Source organism: Pelophylax lessonae (genome assembly GCF_965119305.1).
Source record: "Pelophylax lessonae genome assembly, chromosome: 1".
NCBI lineage: Eukaryota > Metazoa > Chordata > Amphibia > Anura > Ranidae > Pelophylax > Pelophylax lessonae.
Genome location: NC_138768.1, coordinates 662,508,683 through 662,529,784, shown reverse-complemented (window position 1 = coordinate 662,529,784; position 21,102 = coordinate 662,508,683). Strand labels below are relative to the sequence as shown.

Below are 21,102 nucleotides of genomic sequence, written 5' to 3'. Positions count from 1 at the left end.
TTGTGACTATAGAGTCACACAATTGGGCATATACAGCTTAGATGTAATACTGATTTATATTAAAACTATCTAATGTAATTACTGAAACCTATGAAGTAAAAAAGAAAAAAATGTATGCAGATGCCATATGAGCAAAATAAAAAAGCTAGTGTCAATCATCTTTGTCCACACCATATTAATGCACAAAAAATACACATCTGATGTTAAAGACTTATAGGGAGCTGTAAAAACGTTATTTGATATTTATGATCCAATTTAAATTGCTCTTTTGAAACGTTTTTTTTTATTCATATGACTGGCACAGCACCAATCAGGGCTGTGCAGACACAGACTCACACATACATCAGCAGAGTAATAGAAGCCTCTCCTAAAGATCTTTACCTGCAGATGCCAAAGAGCAGGGAAAGATCATGTGACCACACAAAAGCGCTGCAGGAATAAAGTACTTAGAGGATTAAAAAAAAAAAAAACAGTGGATTAATGTATTGTATATGATTTATGGGAATTAATGAGGGCAATCAACACTTCTCTGTTTAGTATCACTTTAAATTAATTAAAAAAAATAAATAAATAAACTTGTCATACTTACTTGCTCTGTGCTGCAGTTTTGCACAGAGCAGCCCTGATCCTCCTTTTCTCGGCTTCCCCGCCGGCACTCCTGTCCCCTCCCTCCTGTCAAGTGGCCCCAGAGCAAGCAGGTGAACTCCCGAGCTGCTATCCGCAGCTCGACCCCTCCCCCTCTATTTTCTCATTGGCTCACTGGCTGTGATTGACAGTAACAGGAGCCAATTGATCCCTCTACTGTCTCAGCCAATGAGGAGGGAGGGAGAGTCCCAAGAGATCTGATGCTCTCATGCACGTTGCTGGATCAAGAGGGAGCATAGGTAAGTATTAGGTGGGGCTGGGTGGTGCTGCTTGCATACAGAGGTAATTTTACCTTGATGCCTAGAATGCATCATGGTAAAAAATAAAAAAATTCAGTCTTTAGAACCACTTTAAGACTTCCATTGTGGAGTTCCTTGATCTCTGCAAAAACATCTGGAATTTGTGGATATTATGATCCACCTATATACTCAGCCTTCTTTGTTCTAGCAAGTGATCATTTTACTTTCCAAAATGATACCTCTAAGCCCTCGTTCACATTGGAGTGATCGATTTTTAATGCGATATGACAAGTCGCAGCCTATTGCTGGCAATGGCACTGTTCCAATTGGTGTGACGCTGCACCGATTTTCACAAGTAGTTCCTGCACTATTTTTGCTGATTTCAGGTGTGAGTTCAATAGACATCTGTGCACGAAGCCAACACTGATGTCTTTCAAGTAGCACCTGAAATCGTGCTGACCTGCTACTTTGAAATCCTGCTACCTCAAGTGACGTAGCATCAATCTGAACCAGGGCTTTATCATGTTTGTTTTTTTTTTTTGTAACAGTAGGAAAGTGTAAGTTTAACTTGGCAAAGTGATAACTTGGAAATAACTAGATTTAATCCGTTTATACCTGAGCCCTCTGTGTAGTTTAATGCTGTACAGAATATTACTATAATATTTAAACGTGTGACAGCAATCTTATACAAAATAGAAGTAAGGCCTCTTTCACATGGAGCGGACCGTATCGCGATCCGCTCCGGCACTTTTTTTTTTTTTTACGGACACGGATGACACTTGTGTCATTCGGTCCGCATGTCTGCATATCATCCCATCCGTTTGCGGATGATATACGGACATAATGTATGTCTATGGGATTGCCGATGTCAGCAGATGACACCGCTGACATTCGATTTTGCGTCCTTTCCTTTTTTTTAAACGGAATAAAAATAGGGTTCTGTTCCGTTCCAAAAAACGGAACAGAACTGAAAGGACGCAAATCGGATGTCAGCAGATGGTCATCCACTGACATCCGCAATCCCATCAACATGCATTATGTCCGTATATCACCCGCAAACGGATGGGGTGATATACGGACATACGGAACGCCCGTGTGAAAGAGGCCTAAGGCTACATTCACACCTGAGCGTAGCGTTTTTCGCGCGTTTTTTACCGCGATTTTACCGCGATTTTTGCGGCGTTTTTACCGCGATTTTACCGCGATTTTTACCGCGATTTTTGTGCAGGCGTTTTTAGATTGAATAGAGATCAATGGAAAACGCCTGTAATCTGCCCAAAAAGAAGCTCATGTACTTTTTTGAGCGTTGGGCGTTTTGTATACAGCGTCAAAACGCTCAGATGTGAACAGGGGCCATTGAAATGAATAGGATTTGTCTTGTTGGGCGTTTTGAGAGCTGATCCTAGAGCAGAAAAACGCCCCAAAAACGCCCCAAAACGCCCACATGTGAACGGAGCCTAAGTGTTTGTGAAAATTATTATTTTACAGGTAATTATTGCTGCCACTATATTTTTGCTGGCTGCAGATTTGTATTTGTTTAGTTTAAAGTTCTTGCATTTGAAACCGCGACTATAAAATTAATGTAAATATTTTTAAAATGCATGCCAAACATTTCCGTTAAAATAATGAAAAATATTTGAGGCTGTGAAAAGTCATCACTTGCAGAAAGTAAGATTTCTAAAGCCCCATAGCACAGCCTGGTGGCCAAGAGGAGTGTTCTTTAAAGTACAGCAAAAGTATTTCACACTAATAAAAAATACAAATGTAGTATACAAGGCATTTGTGTCATAAATAATGATACTAAAACATGCTTTGTTTGAAATATGCCACTTTATGTTAAATAATTAAATTTGAACCCATAAACTGCATATGCACTGAATACACAAAATCAGAAAATGCAGAAGTACACCATTTAGTAACTAAACAGAACATATTGCATGCATGCTTGTTCATATATGTCCATATAATATTGTTTTCTATACATTGTTTTGTGTAGGGGGACAAACATTAAGGAATACAGCTGAAGAATAAGCTTGCATACCTATGGACAAGAGTACATATACAACTTCCATAGTAATTGAGGCTACTTATTCAGTATTCAGATACAAGTACATGACTGTTATAAAAGTATAGTTTGATCAGCACTTTCTCTGTAGCAGTCTATCTTGCATGAGACCTTTTGTAGCTGAGATCTGTTATTACAGTGAGGTGTCTTTGCAGGCTGGTATACAAGTGTTGCTGATCAAGAGTTCCTCAACTAATGTCTCTGTAGTTTTTCTCTAGTTTTGTTGGGGTTAATGGAGATAAGTGTAAAGTTGGTAGAGGGGAGTATGAGGGCATAGGGGTAAGTTGGAGTGTGTATAAAGTGGGGCTAGGAAAGAAATAAGAAATAAGAAAGGGAGAAGTAGGGGTCAAGACAGCCGAAGATAAACAAAAAAAAAAGTTTTTTTTGGGGGGGGGGGGGTGAAGTGGAATGCTCCTTTCTCTTACTCACCCACTTTACGGTAGATGTCATGCAATAAGTGGGAAATAATTGGAGTTTGGTTCTTTTTCACTTTGCCTCTGACTCCACCACCATGCAGTATGCTAGGTCCTGGGTAGTATTGCCACCTCATCCCTTTAAACCAGGACACATATTAATTACACAGGTCCTGAGGCTAATATAATGCACATAAGACCTTGAGTGAGTTTAACTACCAACTTAATCAGCCACAGAACCTATGTAATTAACATGTGTCCTGGTTTAAAGGGATGAGGTGGCAATACTACCCAGGACCTAGCATACTGCATGGTGGTGGAGTCAGAGGCAAAGTGAAAAAGAACCAAACTCCAATTATTTCCCACTTATTGCATGACATCTACCGTAAAGTGGGTGAGTTTATCTAACCTGGCCAGGGGTGTGGGTCAAACTTACCAGATCTCTGAAAACTGTGTCTCAATGGCTGCGGTTCAGCTAGGATGAAGTCAGCAGATTAGGCCAAGTAACACATGTTAACTAGATCCATTGGCAATAATATTAGCAAGTCAGTAACTAGTGGTAAAATGGGTTAGAAAATACATGGAACTTATTGCAAGAATATTCATAGATTAGGCCTCAATGAATCCATGTGCAGGTTGAGGGTCATCTCTGACAGGCCATCCGGAACAGGACCAGGTACTTGGAACTCCTCAGAAACTGGAATAGAGCTTGTAAGTGTAATAAGAATGTGCCGTCACCTTCACAGACAAGGAGGAGGGGTAGCCGCATTTGTAAGCGATCCCCATGGATTGCAGTCTTTACAGCAAAGGCTTCATCGGGCACATTCTGTACAGTGTCTGGTGGAAGAAGTTTGGTAGCACCTATAAAGTGGATCCACCAAATGAAATAGTCCCCTGATTCCATACCTGTCATATAATCTCCTGTTTTGTATTATAACAATGTGCACAGTATAGTACAGCTCTTTAAAGCAACGGAGATGCGTTTCTGGACCTGGGCATGATGAACTTTATACCATTTGGGCAGAGTAAGCCACTTCAAATGAATACAAGCTCAGAGCTTTCTATTGCTCTGAACTTTTTTTAACCTTTTAATTGTCATGACCTATTCTATATGTTTTTAGCAAACTGATATATAGAAGGGGTAGCCGCATTTGTAAAACATCCCCATTTTTGCAGTCTTTCCAGTAAAGGCTTTATCAGGCACCTTCTGTACAGTGTCAGGTGGGAGAGGTTTGGTAACACCTATGAAGTGGATTCATCAAATTTAATAGTCCCCTGATGCCATACCTGTTGTATAATCTCCTGTTTTGCATTATAACAATGTGCACAGTATAGTATAGCTCTTTGAAGCAATGGAGATATGTTTCTGGACCTGGGCACGATGCACTCTATCCTATTTGGGCAGATCTACCCACTTTAAATGAATACAAGCTCTGGGCTTTTTATTGCTGTGAACGTGTTTTAACCTTTTAACTGTCATGACCTATTCTATATGTTTTTGGCAAACAGATATATGAATTTGCAACAGAAGGCTTGGTGGAGTGCAGTACTGAGGTTGGAGTGTCCATAGCAGACACTCCATCCTTTGTGCAGCTCCGTAACACTGGCTCAATGTTGCTCCCTGCCTGAGAAGTTGAGCTGTTGAATAGCTGGAACTTGACAGAGAAGTTGAAAAACTTGTTCCTCTTCAGATAAACCTTCCTCAGAAATGACATTGGTTGGCATGGAACAGATCCATTTCTGCTTGACAGCCCAAGAGCAACTATGAAATCTGCTCACTGCCATTCATTGTTAAAACACAAGCGAGGTGGACCTGATGGGGAACAAGTCTCTCAGAATTCCCTATCAGGCTGCGCCAACTGTCCATGTTCAGCCCTGCTTCATTGGCTGCTAGGATGCTGGTGGTCTGCGTCTTAATAACCAATCAAACAAATATACAATACATTATTAAAGTAATACACAACAGCCCGCTTTGCCTTTCTCTCTATACCAACTTATTTGATCTTAAGACCCGTACACACGTACCGAATGTCGGCCGAACGATCGGCCATCTTTTGTCTGGTGCTGTGCCATGTGATGGTTAACTTTCCGTGTGTTTTTTCTTCTCGGAGCATGCCCAGTCTTGCTCATCTGCTGTTAGTCGGCCGAATTCTGTACTGACTGGTGAACAATCGGCCGTTCTGGTGACGGCCAACAAAAATTTTATAGCCTGCACACCCGATTCTGTTCGGCCGAAAAGTCGCAGTCGGTTGTCGGAAGCATCATACTAACAAGCCGACAATCGGCCTATCGCTCGGCGGCCGAATATTTGCGGCCGACAATCGCTACGTGTGTACGGGCCTTTAGGCACAAATAAGAACTAGCTGAATCTGTCTCATGTTGATACTCTTAGTGCGCTTTTGTGTAGTGTGTTGCAGTGCTGTACAATGACATATGATCCCTTCCTGTACACCGATAAAATGCAGCATGTATGCATTTTATCACAGCTCATTGCATTGTACCTCTAGAGCGCACTGAGGCATGAATAGGACAATGGGGTTGATTTACTACTGGAGAGTGCAAAATCGAGTTCAACTCTGCTCCAAAACCAGTCAGCTTCCACGTTTTTTTTGCAAAGCTTAATTGAACCAGCTGAATTTAGAAGCTGATTTGCTACCATGTATAGCTGCACCATATATTGCATTATCCAGTTTTTGTAAATCAATCCTAGTGTGTCTCAGCAGTGATCTGCTTTCATCCAGCGTAGTAACACACAGGTCACTGCACTATGCATGCACAAGGCCTTACTGAAACTGTCCCAAGGCTTTCATGAATTAGACAAAGTACTTTTTGTAAAGGGACCATACCATCAGAAGAGTGTTGCAAATGTTTTCTTGATTCTCAACTGGGGGTCATTAAGTCTGAAAAATCAGCAAAACAAGTACTCCTTGCAATTAAACTTTTTTTAGGAAGCCTGCAGGCACAAGTAGGAAGTCGGGAAGAACAAATATGAATAATGGACAAGTAAACTCTCTTTAAACCTTTACAACTGTTTCTTGTACAAATTTTTTTTTTTGTGCAGAATATAACAAATGGTCATGGCTTGCCTATCTTTAGCCTCACTTGGGATATCTGACTGCTTTCTTCACTTGGACCTTTGCACATATTTCAACGCCACATCTGGTAGCAGTGGCACTGTAACCGTATACTTTGCACAATATATGTATACATGTAAGTTTTTTGAAATTGGACTTGCTATATAGATAATAAAATAAGTCTAGTTGTTCATTTGCATACATTGCCAGATTTATTTACAGGCTCTTTGACTTTTTATATCTATAAATAGCTTTTATAAAGTTATATTGGTAATTTCCACTCCAGGCCAATTATCACATTTGACTTTTAGCAGGGCTGACTCAGTATTCACCATAGTGGATGTTCCCAACACTTCCCACTGACAGTCACTCAGAAATACTTCTTATTAACCTAACAAAGACAATCCGAAATCAATATTTTACATTAGAATACAATGTTTTGTAAAGTCTTGGAAATGCATTTGCAGAGATTTGTATGGATTGATTTCCAATTTTTCTATCACTGCTTAGGCAAAGAGTCTTCTTTTAACACCGCTAAAATCTCAGCAATACATTGCAGCAGAGTTTCACATCAGAGGTGTAAATGGATTTCCTGAAAGTTCCAGAGCATGCAGGGCAGAGAAGGAAGCCTCTTTGCACTGACACAGTTTCTGTTGGAAAGCTCAGCTTTGCAAATGACTTAAACTGTGATGATGATGACCTTGCTTTGAAAAGGACAGATAATCATTTATTGAAGGAAGTTCATTCCTTTGCTGATTGCACATGTGTCAGTTGTCTTCTGCATTCTCGTTCTGCTGGATGCACATAGTGCAATCTGATCTGCAAGGCTGATTTTTTTCAGTGGATAGCCAAATGTGGAAAACTTATTCAAACACAACTGCACCGTTTGTGAAAGGTGTCTGAGCATTTGGTATAACTGCCAGATATGTGCTTGTTTATATGGTACAACCAACTACAGTGAATGTGAATCGGACAAACTATGGGGTCAGTGCTGGACAACCAGATTATAGAGGCTGTGCTAAATATGAGGGTTGCCCTCTCCTCCTAAAAATTCTAGTTGTCTGGCTATCACATTGCATTCTTAATTCAAACATATTTGTTTGCATTAAATACTTTATTTTAGACTTATCTCACTAGGTCTCTGTTCTTCTCTATTCAATGTAAGTAGATTATGGGTGGTGGGAGAGGCCAGCAAGGTGCTGTACATAGCTTCCTGAAAGCATAACAGCACCCTACCGTAGTACTCCTCTCAAGAGCCCTCAGTCCTGATGTAAGCAGTGGGCTGGCTGTTGGGGGGAGTTATGCAAATATAAAAATGTCTTGATGGATCTATATCAGTCTGGAGGAGTGCACTTTCCTAGGAAGACTGCATTTGCATATAGACTGCCCTAGGTAATGCCCACATGAGATGCTAACCATCCATAATGAAAGAACTGAAATCCAAGAAATTGAAGTTGCTGTCCTGGTACAGTAAGGCCCCATGCACACAGGGCATTTTTGTAGCTGCTGTTAGGAGTTTCAGACTTATTTTTTTTTTGCAGCTTAAAAATGCCCCTCCATGTTATTCTATGGCCTCATGCACACACAGGGCTTTTAAGAGCTCCAAGTGGCATAGGCATTTTTAAGCTGCAAAAAAAAACCAGGACCAGTGCGTTCTGGAGCTGCAGCGTCAAGCTGTAAAAACATCTGACAATGCTAAAGGCTGATTAACGTTGCTTATACAGCATTAAACCACGTTCTACATTATTATTTTTTTTTTTTTATTTGAAAATCAATAGTTCCCTATGGGAGCCTATTGATTTGAATGGAAATCGCATCACAAGTCGGATCAGGATGATCCGACTTGTGGTGTGATTTGCGTTCTGAGAATCTTGGGAATGGGAATGGGGAAAAAAACAGCGTGGGGGTCCCCCCCAGGTTCCAAACCAGGCCCTTCGTGTCTGCTATGGATTTTGAGGCAAACCCCACACCCTGAAAAAATGGCGTGGGGTCCCCACCAAAATCCATACCAAACCTTTTTCTGAGCATGCAGGCCAGGAAAGGGGAGGGGATGAGTGAGTGGCAAAACCCCCCTGGACCATACCAGGCCTGCACCCCCACCCCAAAACACATTGCTCCGATGTTGATGAGGACAAGGTCCTCTTCCCGACAACCCTGGCCGGTGGTTGTTGGGGTCTGCGGGCAGGGGGCTTATCGGAATCTCGAAGCCCCCTTTAACAACAGGGCCCCTCAGATCCCGGACCCCCTCCCTATGTCAATCACCCCATAAAAGGCAGTGTATGTAAATAATAAAAAATCTTCATCTGGTCTTCTCCGCTCTTTTGCCCTCTGCTCCGCTCTTCTCTCCCCTACGCTCTTCTCTCCCCGAACCTGGGGGGGGGGACTTCACTCTGTTTTTTTCCCATTTTGGCGTGGAGTTCCCCCTCAAGATTCTCAGAGAGTAAGTCGCACCACAGGTCGGATCATGCTGATCCGACTTGTGATGCGACTTCCATTCAAATCAATGGCCTTATCAATGATGGCTCCTAGGCAACCATTGCTTTTGAATGGAGGCAGAAAAAACGCTGCTAAAAGCCGACGTGGCCAAACGTGCAATAACGCCAATGGAAAAAGCTACTAAAAGCACGTTTTTACAGCTGCTTTTTCCTGGTGTTAGAAGTGGCTCTGCAGCTTTCTGATGCCCTGTGTGCTAGATATGCCAGAGGTAAAGGGCTAGATAGTGCTGGTTATCTTCCAGCCCAGAAATGAGGCAGGCTCTATCTGACTTGCTGCAGCTTCTAATAATGCACACTTTGAGAAGTTCAGTGTGCAGTAAAATGAGAGTAGGCAATTTCACTACAGGAGAGAATCCTGTACAACTTTGTAAGGTTGAAGCAGATTTCCTTCAAGGACTGTTGGATTGGACTCTCGGTCTGAGAGAATTTATCTACAGTATCTCACAAAAGGGAGGTACACCCCTCACATACAGTCAGGTCCATAAATATTGGGACATCGACACAATTCTAATCTTTCTGGCTCTATACACTACCACAATGGATTTGAAATTAAATAAACAAGATGTGCTTTAATTTGAGGGTGTTTACATCCAAATCAGGTGAACGGTGTAGGAATTACAACAGTTTGTATATTTGCCTCCCACTTTTTAGGGGCCAAAAATAATAGGACAGATTAACAATCATAAATCAAACTTTCACTTTTTAATAATTGGTTGCAAATCCTTTGCAGTCAATTACAGTCTGGAATGCATAGACATCACCAGATGCTGGGTTTCATCCCTGGTGATGCTCTGCCAGGCCTCTACTGCAACTGTCTTCAGTTCCTGCTTGTTCTTGGGGCATTTTCTCTTCAGTTTTGTCTTCAGCAAGTGAAATGCATGCTCAATCGGATTCAGGTAAGGTGATTGACTTGGCCATTGCATAACATTCCACTTCTTTCCCTTAAAAAACTCTTTGGTTGCTTTCGGGGTATGCTTTGGGTCATTGTCCATCTGCAGTGTGAAGCGCCGTCCAATGAGTTCTGAAGCATTTGGCTGAATATGAGCAGATGATATTGCCCGAAACACTTCAGAATTCATCCTGCTGCTTATGTCAGCAGTCACATCATCAATAAATACAAGAGAACCAGTTCCATTGGCAGCCATACATGCCCACGCCAAGACACTACCACCACCATGCTTCACTGATGAGGTGGTATGCTTTGGATCATGAGCAGTTCCTTTCCTTCTCCATACTCTTCTCTTCCCATCACTCTGGTACATGTTGATCTTGGTCTCATCTGTCCATAGGATGTTGTTGCAGAACTGTGAAGGCTTTTTTAGATGTTCTTTGGTAAACTCTAATCTGGCCTTCCTGTTTTTGAGGCTCACCAATGGTTTACATCTTGTGGTGAACCCTCTGTATTCACTCTGGTGAAGTCTTCTCTTGATTGTTGACTTTGACACACATACACCTACCTCCTGGAGAGTGTTCTTGATCTGGCCAACTGTTGTGAAGGGTGTTTTCTTCACCAGGGAAAGAATTATTTGGTCATCCACCACAGTTTTTTTCCGTTGTCTTCCGGGTCTTTTATTGTTGCTGAGCGCACCGGTGTGTTCTTTCTTTTTAAGGATGTTCCAAACAGTTTATTTGGCCACACTTAATGTTTTTGCTATCTCTCTGATGGGTTTGTTTTTTTTTTCAGCCTAATGATGGCTTGCTTCACTGATAGTGACAGCTCTTTGGATCTCATATTGAGAGTTGACAGCAACAGAATCCAAATGCAAATAGCACACTTGAAATTAACTCTGGACCTTTTATCTGCTCCTTGTAAATGGGATAATGAGGGAATAACACACACCTGGCCATGGAACAGCTGAGCAGCCAATTGTCCCATTACTTTTTGTCCCTTAAAATGTGAGAGGGATAAATACAAACTGTTGTAATTCCTACACCTTTCACCTGATTTTAATGTAAATACCCTCAAATTAAAGCTGAAAGTCTGCGATTAAAGCATATCTTGTTTGTTTAATTTCAAATCCATTGTGGTGGTGTATAGAGCCAAAAAGATTAGAATTGTGTCAATGTCCCAAGGCAGGCAGGTCCGAAATACTGTTGTGCAGAAGTTTAAAGCCGGATTTGGATACAAAAAGATTTCCCAAGCTTTAAACATCCCAAGGAGCACTGTGCAAGCGATAATATTGAAATGGAAGGAGTATCAGACCACTGCAAATCTACGAAGACCTGGCCATCCCTCTAAACTTTCACTTCATACAAGGAGAAGACTGATCAGAGATGCAGCCAAGATGCCCATGATCACTCTGGATGAACTGCTGAGATCTACAGCCGAGGTGGGAGACTCTGTCCATAGGACAACAATCAGTCGTATACTGCACAAATCTGGCCTTTATGGAAGAGTGGCAAGAAGAAAGCCATTTCTTAAAGATATCCATAAAAAGTGTCATTTAAAGTTTGCCACAAGTCACCTGGGAGACACACCAAACATGTGGAAGAAGGTGCTCTGGTCAGATGAAACCAAAATCAAACTTTTTGGGAACAATGCAAAACGTTATGCTTGGCATAAAAAAGCAACACAGCTCATCACCCTGAACACACCATCCCCACTGTCAAACATGGTGGTGGCAGCATCATGGTTTGGGCCTGCTTTTCTTCAGCAGGGACAGGGAAGATGGTTAAAATTGATGGGAAGGTTGATGGAGCCAAATACAGGACCATTCTGGAAGAAAACCTGATGGAGTCTGCAAAAGACCTGAGACTGGGACGGAGATTTGTCTTCCAACAAGACAATGATCCAAAACATAAAGCAAAATCTAAAATGGAATGGTTCACAAATAAGCATATCCAGGTGTTAGAATGGCCAAGTCAAAGTCCAGACCTGAATCCAATCGAGAATCTGTGAAAAGAACTGAAAACTGCTGTTCACAAACGCTCTCCATCCAACCTCACTGAGCTCGAGCTGTTTTGCAAGGAGGAATTGGCAAAAATTTCAGTGTCTCCATGTGCAAAACTGATAGACATACCCCAAGCGACTTACAGCTGTAATCGCAGCAAAAAGTGGCGCTACAAAGTATTAACATAAGGGGGCTGAATAATTTTGCACGCCCAATTTTTCAGTTTTTTATTTGTTAAAAAAGTTTGAAATATCCAATAAATTTCATTCCACTTCATGATTGTGTCCCACTTGTGGTTGATTCTTCACAAAAAATTACAGTTTTATATCTTTGTTTGAAGCCTGAAATGTGGCAAAAGGTCGCAAAGTTCAAGGGGGCCGAATACTTTTGCAAGGCACTGTGTGTCTATATATATATATATATATATATATATATATATATATATATATAAATATATATATTATTACTTTTTTTTATATAATTGTACTATATTGGACTTTAATACTTTTTGAAGCGCTTCTGCGTTAAAAAAAAAAAAGCTCAAGAAAAATGCGTCCTTCGAACTCTGTTTGCCTTTACATTGGTCCGTTGCGCTTCCGTTGTACTGTAACGAACCATCCCCCCCCCCCCCCCAATTGAAATGCATTGAAAACACTGCAAAAATACACCCTCGCTGCAGTTTTGATGCAGTTTTTGAGTCAAGTGCCCTGTGAAAATCTTTGGGCGGTCATTATCTGGACCTTTATTTTTTTTTATATTGGCAAAATGCGATAGCCCTATTTTCAGACGATAATTTTTGGCAGCCGATAGATCGGTGCATCCCTAGTTTTAGTATTGTAACGTGACTTGGTTGTCTCAATTCTGAATTAAACTTATCCAATGTGTTCAGTAATGCAGTACAAAGAGCACTGAGAATGTCAAAAGTGTGGTGACTCAAACAAGCCAATTAGATTGATCCTATTAGAATGTTGCAATGAGAAGCATATTTTCATTAGTTGTAGCTTACAGCACTTTTACAATGGTTGTATTCCCTAAAAATTACTCAGTCGACCTCAGTTTAACTATGACTCTGTTAAGGGCCTCATCTGGCCTGTAAAAGCTTGACAGCTAACTGAGCAGGCAGTTGTAAAGCTTTTTGTTCTGGAACTAAACCTTGTCCTTTCATGAGCACTTTTCTGCAGTTCTTTAACTTGTTCCTTTTGGCTAATGTCAACCCCTGCTGGATTTCTTCCTCTTCAAAGTGCTGTCTCACCTTTTATTAAAATCAGAATTTGCTTTACATTGTGAACAGTCTGTTTCCTTGTTGCCCATATCCTAAAGTTTTTAAAAAGATCTTCAACCCACTGGAGATGAGACAGTTTTTTAGATGATTACAATGAAAAGGGAAGCTGTACTATATAAAAATACCCCCTGCCCCATACCACCACCCCCCCCCCCCCCCTTTAACAAAAACATTAATTATCAAAGGGAGAAAGAAAAAGCCTGGAACCAAATCACACCAAGAGATTCCTAAAAATGTGTGACATTGGTTTATCTCCAAGCTAACTTAAAGAATACATGAAATATGGACAAGCACAGTATCTTCTAAAGGACAAGTAAGTATATACGCAAGGTTATAACTGACATATTAGGGCCCTTTCACACGGGCGATCCGATCTGATCCGCCTGTCAGTTTTTCAGGCGGACCTGATCGGATGCTCCATGCATCCCTATGGGGCAGCGGATGTCAGTGGAGACATATCCGCTGACACCCGCTGCTCTCTGATCCGATCCTGTCCGTGAAATCCAGACAGATGGAAGCCCTATTTTCCATCCGTCTGGAGGATCGGATGGGATCAGATGAGAACGGACAGGCAGTCCATTCTCATCCGATCTCCCCATAGAGGACAGCGGGGATCTGACAGCTCTGTCTCTGCACACAGAGCGCAGATGGAGCTGTCATCTGCCTGCTCAGCGGGGATCGGCGGATCGATCCCCCGCAGAGCAGATCGGACTCCGTCATGCGGTGTGCCCGTGTGAAAGAGGCTTTAGTTTGTTTCTTTAATGGCAATTGTCAAGTCATCCAGTATTTCTTTGTATTCAACCATTTCCCATCACCTGCACCTTCTTACTGGTTTAATGGCCTTTAGGAGGTAGGAGTCTGCTATACACATTAACACTGTCACAATTTATATTATAAAGCACATTGAGAATCTAGGATTTGCAAAAAAAAAAAAATATATATATACAAAAACCTATTATTCAGATAAGAAGCCAGGGTTGTGAAATTTTGGAGAACATTAAAGCGAAAGTAAACCCATCGATTTACCAGTTTAAAAAACAGTTACATTTCTGGCACATGCCAGGAATGTAACTCACATTGGTTGTGCTCCCAGCCAAACTGTCACAACATACAATGGCTTGTTTCATAACTGATTACATGTGCAGCATCATGGCAGTTGAAGATTAAATAGAGGCCAAGATGGCAGCTTCCTTGGCTGAAAACGATAGTAGGGTTTACTTCTACTTTAAATTGACTTCTGATCTGTTAGCAGGCAACACCCCAGGTGCTTGCATACTGGTGTCAATTTTGACATCAAATTTTGATTTAATTTTAGTCATAGCCTTTTGACCAAAATTACATTTTAGTTTGACATATTTTAGTCATCTGAATTGTTTGTCATAGATTAGTTGACTAAAATCTCCAGTATATTTTAGTTGACTAAAATCGAATGGGTTAAGTTAAATTGTAATGCATTATTTAAGCAATTATCTAAAATGGTCATACTCATTATATACTTCTGGAGTAAAAATCTAATGGCATGTTGTTGTTATTTATGGTTGTAAGGTTTGAACATGCACTACAGACATAAATTTGGCCTTTGAGATATAGAACGTCCTTCTAAATGAACCAGAAGTGAAAATAAAAAAATTAAAAAACTGTAAACTCTCTTGGCTGTAATTAGGGCTGGGCGATAAAACGATACCGATAGGTATCGCGATAGTCCCGTGCTCGATAGCAATAAGGAAACTTGCACGATAAATCAAAGTCCACTCCGACGGGTTTAAACTTTTAAAAATGGCGCCGCCCGGCGCTAACACGTCATTGCGCACGCGCCGCCGCCGCTCGGGAGAGGCCGGGAATAGCCGAAATTACACGAGCGGTGACGGCGCGTGCGCGATGACGTAACGGCGCCGGGCAGCGCCATTTTTAAAACGAAGGCGCCTCTGGAACAGGTAAGTGAAACAGCTTCACTACCTGCCGTTATGCAGGGCTGCGGGCATACTACAAGGGATGCAGTGCTGCGGGCATGGTCTACCTGTACCATGCCTACAGCACTGCATCTCCTGTAGTATGCCCACAACCCCGGATCCTCTTGTACCATGCCAGTCACCCTGCATTCTCCTGCACCATGCCAGTCACCCTGCATTCTCCTGCACCATGCCAGTCACCCTGCATTCTCCTGCACCATGCCAGCCACCCTGCATTCTCCTGCACCATGCCAGTCACCCTTTATTCTCCTGCACCATGCCAGTCACCCTGCATTCTCCTGCACCATGCCAGTACCCTGCATTCTCCTGCACCATGCCCGCCGCCCTGCATTCTCACCCTAGGGTCCTTATTTTAAATGGGTAATAAAAAATATCAATATATATCGATATCGACCGATATGAAACACTGATATCGTGATACAGTTTTCAGCCATATCGCCCAGCCCTAGCTGTAATGCCATTGCACATATTGCCTGAATATATGTCCAACATTAAATATTAAGAAAAAATAAGTAAAGGCTTTTTACAATTTTTTTTTTCTTTCAGCAGCTTAGTAGATGCCCCCTATTTTTTTTCTTGTGGTAGTTAAGTGTTTTGAAGTCAAATTTCCATTTAGTTTTAGTCATTGCCCTTTGACTAAAATTACATTATAGTCTTAGTCATCTGAATTGTTTTAGTTTTCGTCGACAAAATTAACACTGTTGTATACATATTCTGCTGTTCAGTGTGTGCTCAATAATGGAAATGTGTAACCAGAGTTTGCATGGTCACTTTTGTAGCTGGTTTCTTTTCACCACCTGCATCTTTCTGTTGGCCAAAGAATCATACTTTATATCCTCATATCGTCATCCTTTAGTTTTGTTTTTAGGTATTACCCATAACTGACTTCCGCTAATATGGATGGATGTTGTGAGCTTGTCTTTGTGGCACTTGTTTCCTCCTGTTGAAGGACTGATTGACTTTACTGGCGTTTTTCTCCCCTCTTCTTTCTTGTGTCACCGGACTGATTTGATGTTGGTTCCCCTGATGGCGATTTCATCGATCACTTTTGATCTGATGTTTCTGGGTGATTGCTTTGCCTTGGATCAGTGGATCCTTTAGATCCCTTGTGGATGTACATATATAATATATCCTATGATACATGTTTTTTTGGGGTTCATTTTCGAGAGCTAAAACATTGTCTATACTGTTCAAAATTGGATCCTGAAGAAACCCTTCTTTTGAACAAAATGCTTTGATCCATATCTTGCGTGATCCTTCCAAAATACAGATAATACAGATGGTTGTTTCATATGGTGTCATGTACAACACAATATCATTTTATATCCGTTTCTTGTATTTTTGCAACCTTTTAATATTTTTGTATGAAATGATAAAATATGTATTGTTTTTTAATTCTGATACGTAGTGACTGACTTTTGGGCATATTAAAATCTCCATTTTCCAGTGTTCATCTCCCCATTCGTGGGGAGACCTAAGATACACTTTGTATTGAATAATGGGATTGTGCCAAGTTTTATTACACAGGTTTCCCCCCACCCAACACTACTTTAAAAAAGCGGTAATTTTGTTGACGAAAATATTTTCGTTGACAAAATTAACACTTTTGTATACATACAAAAAAGAAAACAGCCCGTCGTGAGAGTCAACTGGGCACAAAGGTGGACTTTATGGGCACATAATAGGATAGACTTCAATATCAAGAAGTTATGTAAAAAGAGCACATTTATTGAATTCCATTAAAAACATGAATATGTAAAAAACACCAGGAATAAACCTGACCCAAAAGAGGGTTCTAATTTATCCCTCATGTAAATACATATTTGTAAACAAGTGTTCATGCATGAGCTTGAATTACATATCAGACATTATGTAAATATGAGAGAATACGTCTGCTCAAAAGTCAACACGTTTCACATTATGCTTCGTCAGGACCAAATGCAGACAAGAAGATTCTTCTCAATACAGCGCAAGGGATAAAGTTGGCTTTGGGCGGACACAGGGAGCAGGTAAGGCCAAAGACTCCATATTTGGGGAGCGGTTACTGGCCTGGCGAATGTTCTTTTCCTCCTCTTTGGTTATTGGGAGGTCACTAGTTATGGTAGAGCCCTTGTTCTGGACTTCCTCTATACTAAATGGCACTCATACCTTCTATCTGATGATTTTCCTCAACTAAGCTTTCACAAGATACACTCCGCATCTACTATTGGTTTTCTTATTCAAAACCTGCCACACTACCTTAAACAACATATTGATAAATAAGACCCAGACCCTATATGTTGGCCCTTGAGGTATTAATCTCCAATTGGATAAATTTATCTCTGATGTATCCAAGATATACCTCTACTTTATGACGGTGTGATATTTCCTATGGAGTCTTTGGTCTTACCTGCTTTTCTGTTTTTTGGATGATGGCACGCTCTTGGTAGCTCATACTTTCTGATTACTGTTAAATACATAATCGGCTGTTCAGTGTGTGAACTCATGTGAAATCATACTTCATATCCTCAAACTAGTATAAAGTTTGAGTGATGAAAAAAGCAACTGCGCTCATTGAAGCCTTGATTTCCATTATAGAACGATCACGGCAGATGATCATCAAGCTGGAACAATGCATGTTCCCTTATGGAGAGAATATATGTTGGATGAAAGAATGAAAAATCAAAAGAGTGACTGCTTTGTGTATAATGTTCAAAACTCGTACTGTGTTGGTACTGTACAAATAGGCTAGGAATTATTTCTGGGCAGTTTGTGGTAACATTTTTAAGCTGCTGACAGTAGGAAATACACTGGTTTAGTGAATAAAGTAAAGTGTTTTGCTGTTCTTGGTGTTCAATAGATATCCACATGCACTCTGTCTTTCTGTTCTTGTTGTGGGAACACTATGTGATCCAAGAGTACTGCTAGAATTCCTATTTTTTCTGTAATGTTAACCGTATGAATCCTTATACTGTATGGGATAGATTTTTGTAAAAAAAAAAACAATTTTATACTCAGAAGGCTTATGCTTCTTATTTCCAATTTTTCGCTCACCTTTTGACTTTTACAGTATGTAGTCTGAATATCTAAAATTACAAAAAAAAAAAATTATAGTTTTTTAAAAAAACTATTATTTTTATTATGAAAAGACAATGAAGACATTTTTCCTGCCTAAGAAAACAAATCTTTCTCAGACACTAGACTAGAATTATTAAGTTTATTTTTTAATAGCATTAAGACAAAACTCTGAGTAAGCGACTAAAATACACAGCTGAAATACAAAGGCTTGGAAAAATTTGTATGAAAATTCTCAGAACATTCTTAGAACATTTGTTTTCCCATCACTGCAGTCGAAAACCAACATCGATTTGACCCACTAATGATTAGAAAAACGAACAAACCAGCTAAGAACATTATTTTCTTAAGACTTTTCCTTCAGAATTCTATCAATCTATGACCAGTGGAAATCAGACTAAAGGGGGCCATAACTCTGCTCTTGCCACTTTCCAGCATGTTCTTTGTAAATACATTAGCATGCAGCACACCTAACCAGCTTCCATTCTGAGTTCTGGTGTATAGGGGATTACAAGACAATGATCTCAAATCCAGGCGTTTCTACTGCTTGTATTTAAAGAAATACATGTATTTATTTTAATAATGAATACAGATCGGTGTTAGTTTGTGTATACCTGTTTGTGAATGTTTTATCGGTCATTACATGATGGCACTATCGTTTACTCTCACGAGTGTTTGTTTTTCCAAAATGAGTTTGAACAATTTTTCGTATAGTGTATGGGCAGCATTAGCCCCCTTTCACACATACAAACTGTTCGTTTGTTTTTTATCCATCCGTTGATGGATGAAAAACGGACGTCAATGCATTCTTATGGAAAAACGGATGTAAATGGATGATCATTCACTTTCGTTGGTTTTCATCCGCTTCTGTCAACATCTGTTTTTTTTTTTGAACGGATCAAAGCCCTATTTTTTCATCAGTTAAAAAAAGGGATGGACGAAAAACAGATGAAAACAGATAAAAAAGCGGATGACAACGAATGACAAACGGATGACAACGGATGTGAAACTGATGTTGACTGAAAAAAAAACTGATGACAAAAAAATGTGACTGAACTGATGAAATGAATGGTCCTTAAGTGTGAAAGGGGCCTAAAAGCTTTGGTTCTCCCCTGAGTAATATCTCACGAAGACACTGGGCCTTTACCGGAGCCGGACAAGGCTTCTTACAAAGCTTTTAACTCTTTGAGCTGTGTATAGCTTTGTTTAATAGTTGTTCTGTTGCCTCTGTGGAAGAGTATGTGCACAGAACTGTGTGGCTCTGGTGCCTCCTGGGTACAGAAGAAATGCAGTCAGATGAAACACTTGTTTCATACTTTTTAAATATTCATGTATCACTATTTCTACATTAAATTGACATGTTGTATCTTTTTTGTTATGAACTGGTTCACCCTGCAGGTTTTGCAAACATGTGCATATACATTTTTGCTTAAAGCGAACCTACCAGCTTGTTTAAACTTTTAAAGCTAACACGGGTTTGCCCAGTTTTGGCTTTACTAGCCAGATAATCCTTCTTTGTACCTATGTAGCCAATAAGTGGGTTACTTATTGGATAGGGGGTGGAGGGTGTTTGTACTGAACACAGGGAAATAAGGGTAATAGCAGAGCCACAGTATTCTTTCCCACAGGGCAGTTATTTGTAAAAGTCTAAAGTAAATGTATCTGCATGTTTTGTTCCCGTGTATTAAAAGAGATTGCTGCTGCGAATAGTAAACTTTGCCTGTATTTACAGACGGAAGCTGTTTATTATGTTAGTCATCAGCTCTTTAGTTGTCGCCTCTGATAATATTTCTAAAATGGCTGCAGAAATAAAATACAGGCACCTAGTGGACCCTGCATATTAGTTCAAACTTCTTCCCTAGCACCTCAGGAACTCTTGTTTTTTTTTTCAAATGTGAACATTTCCCTGCAGTGTAAAAAGCTAGCCTGTTTCTTATGGGTTCCCAACTTTGAGTTGACTTACTGGCCAAAAAGAAAGTGTGTAAAGTGGGAAGAAGCAGGGAAGTCCTAAGAACTGTGAGTGAATGTCCAGTCCAGATTTACATAAAGTATCCATAGCTTCTGATCCCACTGGAGAAGATGTTTTTAGGCCTTCATTTTTTTGCTGTTGCCATTTTCGAATGTTTTCAGGTGCGCTCACTTTGGTAAAGTCTCAGCCTTTTTCAGAGGCCAGCCTAGCTGAGAAAACTGGTAGTGCCATAGATCACAATTGAGGTTTACCTACTGAAGGCAAATCAACTGATTTCTATCATTCAATCATGTGCAAGCATAAATGCAGTTTTTTTTTCTTTCTATTTCCTTGCACCTGATTTGATATTCTTTTCAAAGTGAAGCTTTACCACATTCACTAAGCTCTGGGGAAAATGAGTGCAAAGTGCACAGTCTATTTGCCTTTAGTAAGCCAACCCCTAAGGATAAGGATAACTTCTAAGGATAACTGTCAGAGCACCTCCATTAAAGAGGTAGTAAACGGCTGTGTGTTTTTTTTAACCTGCAAGGTAAAGCTATAATGTGGTAGTACACATCGCATACTAGCACATTATGTGAAACTTATCTTAGAACGCAGCCTTCCAGCGCACAGCGCACTGTCACAGCTGACAAGGCTTCCATCTTCAATCAGTCTTCCGGGTTCGCAGACTCTGGCTGTGTGAGTGGCGGAGACGCTATAATGTCCTTCTCGCACATTCGTGTGGGAGCTGCCATTTACTGCACAGGATTCTTAAGGAACGGCCGGGTGGTCGTTCGTTAAGAGCGCATGCGCCGGTGATGTCACCAGCTGCTGTTACAGTAAAAATCTCCTAAACGTACATGTTTAGGAGATATTTCCACTACCTATAGATGAGCCTTATTATAGGCCTACTTATAGGTACAAACTATGCATGGGAGTTTACTCCCACTGTAACAATTTAACAAGCGGTTTCCGTATTGCAGAGATCTGACACCAACAAATCTTGTTCTGTGCAAGGTAATGAAC

The 21,102-nt window shown here is 40.5% G+C and overlaps 1 protein-coding gene across 1 annotated transcript in view; it reads left to right on the top strand.

The window, feature by feature from the left end:
- Nucleotides 1-21,102, top strand: part of SLC10A7 (solute carrier family 10 member 7) — a 345,341-nt gene that overhangs the window by 220,168 nt on the left and 104,071 nt on the right. The gene's annotated exons all lie outside the window — the stretch shown is intronic.